This window comes from Lathamus discolor, chromosome Z, assembly GCF_037157495.1.
Source record: "Lathamus discolor isolate bLatDis1 chromosome Z, bLatDis1.hap1, whole genome shotgun sequence".
Lineage (NCBI taxonomy): Eukaryota > Metazoa > Chordata > Aves > Psittaciformes > Psittacidae > Lathamus > Lathamus discolor.
In genome coordinates this window covers 110526483-110538442 of record NC_088909.1, presented here as the reverse complement: position 1 = coordinate 110538442, position 11960 = coordinate 110526483, and positions in this window count along the sequence as shown.

Sequence of the window (11960 nt, the reverse complement as noted above, 5' to 3'; positions counted from 1 at the left end):
ATTCCCCTTGGCCTGTCCCTATAGGCCCTTGTCCCAAGCCCCTCTCCAGGTTTCCTGCAGCCCCTTTAGGCACTGGAGCTGCTCTCAGGTCTCCCCTTCAGGAGCCTTCTCTTGTCCAGGCTGCCCCAGCCCAGCTCTCTCAGCCTGGCTCCAGAGCAGAGCTGCTCCAGCCCTCACAGCATCTCCGTGGCCTCCTCTGCCCTCGCTCCAGCAGCTCCACGTCCCTCTTGTGCTGCTGCCCCAGAGCTGTACCAGGGCTGCAGGGGGGGGTCTCCCCAGAGCGCAGCAGAGGGGCAGGATCCCCTCCCTGAGCTGCTGCTCATGCTCTGGGGGTGCAGCCCAGCACACGGGGGGGTTCTGGGCTCAAGCACTCTCTGAAGCCGGGTCATAGAGAACTTCTCATTGACCAACACCCCAAGTCCTTTTCCTCAGGGCTGCTCCAGTCTCCCCCAGCCTGTGTTTGTGCTGGGGATTCCCCTGACCCAGGGGCAGGATCTTGCTTTTGGAAGAGCTTGTTGGGGCAAAATAGGGGTTCTTGGGCAAAGATGTTCTCAAACATCTACTGACTGGTATATTGCTTCAAGGTTTTCTTACAGTGAACCATGTCGTCATACGCTCAGCACTGACTCGATGGTCCTTGCAATGAAGCAGTAAGTGTATGTCGATGCACATAATAAATTATATTTTCTTTCAAAGGGCTGGTTTGTTTGGTAGAGGCTGGATAGTGCCAGCATTTCAGAAAACCCAGCAGTGCTCAGCACCTCACAGGACGTTCGCTCCAGGACCCTGTTGCCAGAGCAGCACTGTGTGACAAACAAACTCCGTTTGCATTGTGCAGCAGCTCTCACACCACTCTAGTAACGAACACCACAGCCTGGCAGGATCTGTCCTGAACACCGATGAGAGAAAGGGGTATCTCCGTTCAAATGGGGTGATTAAACTCAGCAATAGCTCATCATGACCACCAAGCTGCCATGCGTAATGAATGGAAATGCCATACTTGAAGCATGTGATGTTGGCATGACTCAAGCTGTGCGCCATAAATTGCAGGGTTTGGGCACTTGTGGGTGCGTAATGGTGCTGATGTTGGACATGCACGCACACAGGAGCTCCTGCTCTCTAGCATGAGATGGGTGCAAGACAACATGTTTCCATGCGGGATGAAGAGAGACAGAATGGTAACATGATGAGGGACTTAATTAAACACTGTGGAGCCTGAATAGATAATCACAGGCCTGTGCTGCATCTTCATGCATGAGGAGTTGTGTCTCTTTGTAAGCAGGGGAGAAGCAAAGCTCTCAATAACCTGAGTGTTTACATTAATTTCCCATGATTGGTGAGGAGGGACCCAGCGCACTTGATCAAAGCAGGCAACGCTGGTGCCTGAAGCGTGTGCCAATAATGGGAGCTATGAGAACCTCGTTTTTCACCCTGCCATAAGGTGGATTTTAATCCAAGCTCTCTCCCTCTCCTCTGTGAGAAGCATAGGGAAGGCAAAAACAGAATAGTGAAGCATTAGTCCTGGAAGTCAGGGATTTGGCTTTCCTGCTGCAGGCATGGGCTATTAGACACCTTTAGGAAGAGGCTGCTTTACTCTGCTCTCTCCTCCTACACTTCATATGTTCATAGAGGGAGGGGGCATTTTAATTGTCTAACCACAGCAGCATTTTATTCAGAGACTGAAATTCACCCCTTTTACAGGCAAGCAAGCTGAGGCCCACAGGGGTGATGTTCAGACTGTACTGGGGGTTTATACCCTGTCTGTGTGTAGATTTCACCGCAGCTGCAAAACAATGCCCTTATACCCACTGCAAAATGTTTGTCTTGCATAATACTGTTGCATCTCTCATTACAGGACTTCTCCAGCATATTTAGGAAGTTAAATCATTAGCTGCTCCAAGTGCATACAGCATGAATGAGGCTCAGCAATTCTCTGCCAGACCTGGACACCTGTGTCATCAGCGAAGTGATAGGAGTCAGCCCAGCACCAGTGTTCCCACAGGGAACATTCAGCACATCCTTTTTAATACTGCCTTTTCTGGACACTTCCCAGTGTTTTATCAGCACTTGGAACAAGGTACAACATGTCATGTGGTTGCCCTATTAGTGACCTGCAGTAGTACACCTTGGGATGGATCACTGATACTTTCACCAACCCACACACAACAGGCAGAGAACAGACTCTTTTTCTCATAACAAAGTCGATAAAATGACGAAGCAGTGTAAAAGTGGCCACAGTTCCAGAGGTGCTAAGACCAACTGATGGGCTTTGGGAGCATCTAAGGACCCATGAAAGAAGAAAAAACTTGCTTTTATTCAACATTTTAAGAATTGCTCTATGTGGTAGGAATTTTCCATGTTACAGTTGCTTGTGGGGAACCACAGGACAATTTATGTGGGAAGGGACCTCTGGAATCACCCAGTCCAGCTTGGAGCACATCTTCTCAGATCAGATTCCTCACAGCTGAGTCTTGACCACCTCAAAGGATGGAAGGTTGTATGGTGGGGTAGGGAGAAGGGGATTTAACAGAATCGGGTTTCCTGTGTGAGGCAGGAAAAGAAAAACAGCGTTGCTTGCCTCGGCAGTCTTCTCTGTTGCACATTGCTCACCAAATTTTAGCTTTCTTCAGCGCTTTGAGCTTGCAGCCCAATTTCGTTCTGTCAGCTGTATTATTAATCAGCAGGCTGCCAATTATTTTGCTGTAACCCATGTACTTTCTATATTTTAAACTGGAAATAAGATAAATTGGTGCAGGGTAAACAAATTCCAGCTTTCTGAGAGAAGCACAGAGCCAGCACAGCAGAGCAAGGGGAGCTGTGGGTGCTACAGCCAGGAGCCCATGGAGAGCAACCTCAGTGAGCCTGGACCCCTTGTCAGCTGATGGAGATAATTGATGGAGTGCTCATCCAGACAGGCTCCATACAGATCACAGAGCAGCAAACACACCTGCAAGACCATCTCCCTCCTGCTTCTCACCCAAGGTGCCTCTCGGTCTGCTCAACACCGGCATAAATCACCATGTGAGCATGGTCCAGTGGCATGAGTTCTGGTAGCTCCATTGAAATCACTCTGTGTTTGCACTGACGCCATCAGAAAAAGATGAATTCCCCAGGGGATTGTGTGACAGTAACGTGGGATCAGTCGCCCCAGAGCAGTATGAATATACAAAAAATAAAGTGGAAATTAAAAACAGTGGGACAGGAAAGTGCTGTGACTGTGTCAAGCAGAGGAAATTAAATCGCTCCAACACACCACGTATGCTGATTTCTCCCCAGAGTGTTATAAATCAAATAGATGCTTCAATATTGGTGTCTGCAAAGCAGCTAGGCACGTTAGTCCTGGCTGGTGGGGGCATATTAGTGGGGTGAAGCAGCTGTTGGTGTACAATGCCCTTCCCACAACGACTAAGGACATCAGAACCAACAGGCATCACACCTTCCTCTTTAATCTACCTTTAAAACACCAAAGATATGTCATAGAATCATGAATCCCAGCTTGGAAGGGACCTCAAGGTTGGATCTGGTCCAACCTTTGTAGGCAAAGAATGACCTAAACTAGATGTCCCAGCACCCTGTCAGCTGAAGCTTAACTGTCCTGCGTTGAAGAGTCTACCGCTTCCCTTGGGAGATTATTCCAATGACTGGTTGTTCCCGTGGTGAAAAATTTCCCTTTGGTGAAAGAAAGGATCTCCCCAAGACTAACTTGTGCCCATCACCCCTCATCTTTTCCATGGGACTCCCTGTAAAATAGGAGTCTCCATCTTCTTTGTATCCACCCTTTAAATACTGGAACATGGTGACAAGGTCTCTCCTGAGCCTTTTTTATTCCAGCTGAAGTGTTCCAGCTCTCTCAGCTTTTCCTCACACGCTACCCAATCCTTGGATCATCTTTGTGGCCCTTCTCTGGACCCTCTCTGTCCATCCACATCTTTTTTGTATAGCGGGGACCAAAACTGAACACAGTATTCCAGGGGTGACCCGACAAGTGGTGAGCAGAGTGGGACAACACCACCTTTATCTCTGCTGGTGATGCCGTTCTTGATGTTCCGCAGCATCCTCTTGGCTTTCTGTGCCACCGCTGCTCACTGTTCACTACGATTGAGCTTGTGTCCCCCAGGACCCTCAGGTCCCTTTCCCCAGAGCAGATGATGCCCAGACATCGTGGTCCTCAGGATGAGCCCACCTAGGGAAAGCAGTATCAGCAGCCCAGCCCATTTACTTTATATTTATTGCAAATGCTGGTTTGCTGCCTTGTGCCTCCAGAGTCTGCCTCTGGTGCTCTTCCTCCCTGTCCCACCCCACCACAGCAGCACCCAGGCCTCGGCACCCTCCTTGCATCCAGAATTAACACTCTTTACTCCCTCTTCCTCCATCTTCCCACATCATGTTCAATTTAACACTGGTGTCAAAGCACCCACCCACCAAAGCAGGGCAAGAGCTACCACTCGGCAGCTGCGAGGGATCCCAGCTTGCTCCTTCCACCTCACTGGCAACAAAACTAGTTGAGAGCAGAGCTTTTCATTTCCCAATTTGGCATCAACTCCCTTGAAGGTTTCCTGTTTTCTTCTGTTTTATTAAACTGACCTAAAACTGCCAAAGCAAAGAGAAATATGATGAAGTCTCTGTCACATCACAGGCAGCCACCTTTATAAATCCTGGGGAAGGAGCTTGTCACAACTCCCTGGTACAGGAGGATGCCCTTAGAGCAGCTGCACGCCCCCATTCTCCATCAACATCCTGCTATTATTTTTCACGTATGTCATAACCAGCCTTTATACAGACCATGAACATCACATCTGCCAGAACAATGGCAGAAGCCTCCCGGGGACATGTAAATGCCACCTGGTTTAATGTGCTGGGGAGCTTCAGGGGTGGCCTTGGAGAGCCCAGATTTTGCCATGGTGCTTCCCTGTTTCTCTCCCACCCAGAGCCGGTTTTTCACAAGCAATTAGCACATGCCCGAGAAGGAAATCCTGCAGCCCACAGCATCGCCTCCCTTTTCCTGCCTAGTGTCCTTCCCTACTTACCATGCAAGCCATTTACCCTGGCAACTCGGTCATTAACTGTCCTGTGTTCAATTTAAAGGTTCTAATTAAAAGCACAACCTCTGCCTGCCCATAACCCTTGATGGCACTGGTTTAGCCATGGCTTCCGAAGCTATGAGGGGCAAGGAGAGCCCAGGCACAGCGGAAAGAACCGTGCAGGGTCCACAGCGCTACAAGGTAATTTTGGAGGCTGGTATCCAGGTCAGCTGCACTCCTCATTGTTCTCATAGCAGAAATCCAGAAAACCATCAAAAGTCTTTTAGAACTTGTGGTATTCTTTGTAAAAGCAGACACTTTTCATTTGTCATGGCTGTCCCCCGCATGCCAAATGCAGAAGGCACGCAGCATCACCTCAAAAATCCTGTTTCCCCACCCTCTGGGGCAAATTCCAAGGAGTACTTGGATCCAAGCTTAGCTTTAACAAAGGAGCTATCCCAGGACCGAGTCACCTGTGTTTGACAAGCATCCTTGCTCTTTGCTGGACTGTGCCTGTAGGAAACAAGTGGCCAGGTTATCTTTCCATGGAGCTTCACAAAGTGCCCCTCCAAATTACCTGGGAGAAGCATGGGAAGCAGAGGAGAAAGAAAAATGGGAGTGAGTTAAGGTCTTCCTATTCACAGATTATTTTATCCATTAATTAAAGCAGAGCAGGCTTCAGAATGGGAACAGCTTCCCTGAGGTACCAATTAAGTGGGATGGCTTTGCACCAGCCGCAGTGGGTATCCGAAGGACTGGGTGAGGACAGAGGGATTGATGGATGATAATGAAGGAGCTGTTTGAACACGTGCAAGTGAAGCTCACAAATGACCTTAAGCAGCCTGGTTTGGGAAAGCTGTGCTGTCTGTGCCTGGAGATGCTATCTCCTCTGAGAACAAAGCTGAGGCATCATACAGCCCTTTAGATTTTAGATCAAACGTCTTGGGAATATTTCAACATGAGAAATAACCAATCTCAAGTACACAGCAAGAGAATATTTACTGTTTTTTTCCCCCAAGACTGTCCATTTCCCTGCACTGTTCTAATTGCAAATGGTGTTTTTAAGCTTAAAAATATGTTTTGGAAGTGATGCAAACTGTCCCAGCCTCTCAGAGCCCATGAAATACTGAAGCTGAGCAGTGTGTAGCCGAGTTTGCCTTTTAATAGGGGGATCAACTTGAATTTACAACTCCCCCCAAACACTTCAACGCTAGGAATGCAAAGAAGCAGATGCTGACAACTACCTCCCTGCAGAGAAATCTCCCAGACCAACACAGTTGTCCAAGAGCAGCATCTGGATGTCACATGGGGAGCACATTTGAGGTAATGCCAAAGGTAGTTTGGGAAACAAGCTCTTAACTAATACTGCTGTGCCTTTTCTAGAGGCTCTTAGCTGGGAGTTCAGCAGGGAAAGGTTGGCAGCACTGCAGAGCTGCTCGCTTCCACCCCAAGCTGAGAAGATGCATCTGATGTGCTTATGACAGCAGCATAACAGTCCAGGGAGAAATAGCTCATAAGGCAGTTGCTTAGCCCAAAATTTCATCCCTTCCCTGCACACATCACCCTGCTGCCTTATGTGGGCTCCAGCCACTGCTTTTGTCCTTGGAATTAGCCAGCCACTGCATGTCCTCATGAGGTCATCTTGGGAATGCCTATGCTGTGTGGGAGCCCCTCCTGGTTCACACTGCAGCAGAAAGTATTGATAACTTCCAAGTCATTTGTGACAATCTGGGGATGGAAATGCCCAATAAGGATCTCATACAGGTGCTTCACAGAGAGCTCAACCCATCACACAGCAGGAAGAAGCCCCATGAGCGTGTGACTACAGATAGTAGAGCAGCCAAAACATCTCAAAACCTCCAAACCAGTTCAGGAGTGAGGGACAAGCAAGCACGGGGTCAGGCAGGGACAGAGGAGCCCCAGAGCCAGGCACCCGCTAGCACAGAGACATCCATTCGATACTCATATACTTTACTAACAAACCAGGGGTCCCGCTGCATGGGCTGGGCTCACTCTTCGCATGAAGGACTGTTTAAATTTGAATTGGCACGTGCATATATGTTCATACCCACCCAACTCCAGCCTGAAATGTTGCCATGGCATTTCCCAGCCCCACAGCATCGATATTTGACTGCCAGATTATTTACACCCAGCGGTGCTGAGGGACAGCAGGGGATTCATAGCTTGGATGTACCAGCATGGGGAGAAACAGGATGGTTTATGTTCATTGGGTTTTAAAGAACCAGTGAAATTGCTGCTGCTCTGCCTAATTACACCCTTCATTATCAGCAGGGGAAAGAAACACTGCAACTCCATCAATTTCCAGACTTCCCAGTTGCTGGAAGAGAGAAGTGAGGATCCAGGAGAGACCCAGTGTCGTATTTGGGATGCACCCTCCAATGAGACACTACAGCAGCCCAGCTCCAAGGTCAGCACTTCCACAGCTGCTCATGTATGTATTCCCATACAACCACCCTTCTGAGAGCAGGATCCCGGAGCCATTTCCCAGTGGGTAGCAATCCTGAGCCTTTCTCCCCTTAAGCAACTGAGCAACAACCAGAAGGAAATGCTGCTGCAAACAATAAACACAAGATCAACGTATTTCCAGTTTGTAACACCGCATTGTTTAATTAAAAAACCTTGTTAAGATCAGCCTGATTTCCCAGAGTGAAAATGTATATAAATCACTCCAGCTGGTTATGCTCACTGCAGTTACTGTTAAGGCAGGGACACCTTCTGCCCTGAACACCCACTGCACCTGAGAGCAACAAGAGGAGGAACATTTCTAGTCCTAATTCCCTGTGCAATCAGGTTTCAGGGCCACCTTCACATTTGTTGACTCTTCCCAGCAGGTAGCACAGGCTGATAATTTAAAGTCTATTTATTCCAATATGCTTAAATGAGGAGCCTTTGCACCCTGAAGTAGTTTTTTGTGGGTTTTAAAAGCCTTCTGACTTTTAAGATATTGCAGGAGTATATTACTGGGCACTGCTAAAGAGCTAGTAAATGTAATTTTGATTTAAACTCATCTGGAGGCAAATAACTTCATCATCTAGAAGAGCAGTTTTCCTCACTGGGCACCTGGAGCTCTGACCACATAGAGGACACTGTCCTGCATTATGGATTCGTTTGAGGCAAACCTGGTTTATCCTCAGTGGGTATGGAATCCCAAACTGCCTTTTTTTTGGGTTGGAGGGACCTTAAAGATCATCCAGCTACAAGCCCTGCCATGAGCAGGGACACCTTCCACTAGAGCAGCTTGCTCCAAGCCCCATGCATCTTGGCCTTGAACAGTTCCAGGAAGCAGAAGACATGGATCTTGGGCAAAATATTGTTTAGAAATCAGGAGCTCACATGGCAGCAGCAGGGAAAGAAGGGTCCCATTAGTATTTTAATGTAATTTATTTCCTTATTTTTTGGGAGGGTGCAGAATCAGGCTGTCAGACCTCCAATCCAGGCTGCCAAGATGACTGACACAACCACACTCTTTACAGATGGAAGAAGACAACAGACTAGTGATAAACCCACTCTTAATTAAACATTTGTCTTGCAGTTACATACTCCTGAGTAATTATCGCCATCAAGACAAACACCAACTGGATTACACAGAGAAGAGACAGACGGTAAAAGGTTAATGAGTCTTCTTCTCCCTTTGCAATTATTCCTGAGATCTTGCAGAGGGAAGGGCAGGACGTCCAGAGAGCTGCTCCCACTATGAGAGAGGAACAAGCTCATTCAAGGAAGAATAAGCCTGAACTAGCTGATTGTGAAATTACAGGACTGAGAGGTTGGATGATAATTTCTTTGAGATCCTGGTCCAGGCTCGGTGCAGCCTAGACCATATCCAACAGCCTCCAGTGGTTGTGAATCATCCCTCCATAGCACCTTCCCATGTTATATCTGCTCTGAGGCCCATGAACACTGCTGCTGGCACACAAGCACACAGCTTCAGTACAGGGCTTTGGGCTCTGCAAAAACTGGGATTGGGAGTGTCCAGGAGTGGCTTAATGCTATTCTCCTTGGCCCTTCTCCAACACCAGTCCATCTAGTCCCACAGCAGGGTCCCCATAAAAGCGTTCTCCTCAGGGCTGCTCTGAATCTCTTCTCTGCCCAAACTACAGATGTGCCTGGGATTGCTCCGACCCATGTGTAGGACCTTGCACTTGTCGTGGTTGAACTTCATAAGGTTGGCATCAGCCCACCTCACAAGCGTGTCAAGGTCCCTCTGGATGGCATCCCTTCCCTCCAGCATATAAACTGGACCACACAGCTTGGTGTCATCGGCAAACTTGCTGAGGGCGCACTCATTCCCACTGTCCATGTCAGTGACGAAGATGTTAAACAAGACCGGTCTCAACGCTGATCCCTGAGGGACACCACTTGTTACTGGTCTCCAGACAGACATTGAGCCATTGACCACAACTCTTTGCATGCGGCCATCCAGCCAGTTCTTTATCCACCGAATGATCCATGCTTACTGCCAGCCATCTCCCCCAAATGCTCCCTCCAGGAGCAAGTTGCTGTTCTCCTCCTTGCTCTGAACCCATCATTTTTCTACTGTGAAAATTGAGCCAATGCTGGAGTACTAATGGCCAGCGCCACCATCTCTGCAAGGAACAAGCACACAGGTCGCAGTCATTACACCAGCAAAAGTTTCAAGGTAGCCCATGCCTGTGAAGGAGCTCATGGCCTGCTCAGGCCATAGGGGAATGTCATTATTTAGGTTTCTCAGCTGTTGCGTAAATATCAACCATAAAACATCAGTTCATAACTGAAATGCTGCTGCTCAGCACATGGCACGAGTAGCTGCATCAGCAGGAATGGGTGAGGTGGGGATGACCAGTGCAAAGGGGTACAGGGGAACAGGGGCTGAGGTTCTCCTGTGGACAAATTCCCCTGAAATCTGGGAAAATTTGAATCAATAAGGGGAAAAAAAAATAAACTTCAGGATGAATCAATCCACAAGACTTCTATTAAGCATAAAACAGCCTTAAAATATTACCAGGAGAGTCCAAGCAGCTTGAGCTCACAAAGTGACATAAAGACCTGGATGTATCATCAGCTACTAATCTCACATCAACTAAATAAGAAACACTACTAAATTGGAATAGAAAAAAAAACTGGAAACAACAAAAATTTCTTTAATTTCTTGACTAAGAAGGGTGTGTTGCTATTCACTGCTGTGATTTTCCACTAGTTTTAAATCCAGGAAGAACTGAGGAAATGGGAAAACTAATTTTCCTAGTACAATTCTCAATACAAGGAGGCAGAAGCTATGACCCTGTACATCAAAGTACAAACACACTTACCTGGTTCTGATCATGGCTTTCCAAAACACTTGGTTTTATTCAGCTTTGAAAGCAACACATGTAGGAACAAACTTGTTCCGTGGTTCTATACGTATAAAACAAAAAAGTGCTTCTGTCTATACATAAACCCCAGTGTGTTGAAGTGACTTCATTTAAACAAGTTTTTCTGCATTTTAATTGCATCCCAGGAAATTCCATGTGACACAAGATATATTTAAAAAAAAAAATTTAATAAGAAAGTACCATTTAATTTTCCTTCTTCACTGTGGAAAAACTGCAACCCTAATTACAAGGATATTATACATATACAAGGATACTGTATGTATACAAGCACCTTTGTAGCTGATTAAATATATATTCTCCTGATTATCACATGCACATCTTCCACGTTTAGCCCAACTCTTGGTTTTGGTTGCAGTGAACATGTCATAAAGGGTCTTGTCCAGTAAGAAAAGCACCTAAGAGGAAGAAAAAAACAACAAACAAGTGCAAAACTGGATTAAAAATCATTATTTGAATGCAGGTTTCCTGCTTTTCCATGCTGGTCCTCAGCACAGGAGCTCTCTGTAAATAGAAATATATACATATTCTATTCTTCATAATATTATATTCCAAATATTATATTATTATATATATAAGGAAATATAAACCCCATTTTCAAGAAGGGGAAAATGGAAGACCCAGGGAATTACAGACCCGTCAGTCTCACCTCTGTGCCTGGCAAAATCCTGGAGCACATTCTCCTGGAAGGCATGCTAAGGCACATGAAAAACAACAAGGTGCTTGGTGACAGCCAGCATGGCTTCACTAAGGGGAAATCCTGCCTGACCAATTTGGTGGCCTTCTATGATGGGGCTATGGAACTGATGGACAGGGGTAGAGCAGTTGATGTCATCTACCTGGACTTGTGCAAAGCGTTCAACACTGTCCCACACCACATCCTTCTCTCTAAATTGGAGAGACATCAATTTGATGGATGGACCACTCGGTGGATAAAGAACTGGCTGGATGGCCGCACACAAAGAGTTGTGGTCAATGGCTCAATGTCCGGCTGGAGACCAGTACAAGTGGTGTCCCTCAGGGATGGGTGTTGGGACCGGTCTTGTTCAACATCTTCATCGCTGACATGGACAGTGGGATTGAGTGCGCCCTCAGCAAGTTTGCTGATGACACCAAGCTGTGTGGTCCGGTTGATATGCTGGAGGGAAGGGATGCCATCCAGAGGGACCTTGACACGCTTGTGAGGTGGGCTGATGCCAACCTCATGAAGTTCAACCATGACAAGTGCAAGGTCCTACACCTGGGTCAGGGCAATCCCAGGCACAGCTACAGGTTGGGCAGAGAAGAGATTCAGAGCAGCCCAAGGAGAAGGACTTCGGGGTGCTGGTCGATGAGAAAATGAACATGAGCCGGCTGCAGTGTGCGCTCGCAGCCCAGAAACCAACCGTATCCTGGGCTGCATCCAAAGGAGCGTGACCAGCAGGGCGAAGGAGGTGATCCTGCCCCTCTGCTCTGCTCTTGTGAGACCTCCCCTGGAGCATTGCGTGCAGTTCTGGTGTCCTCAACATAAAAAGGACATGGAACTGCTGGAACAAGTCCAGAGGAGGCCACGAGGATGATCAGGGGACTG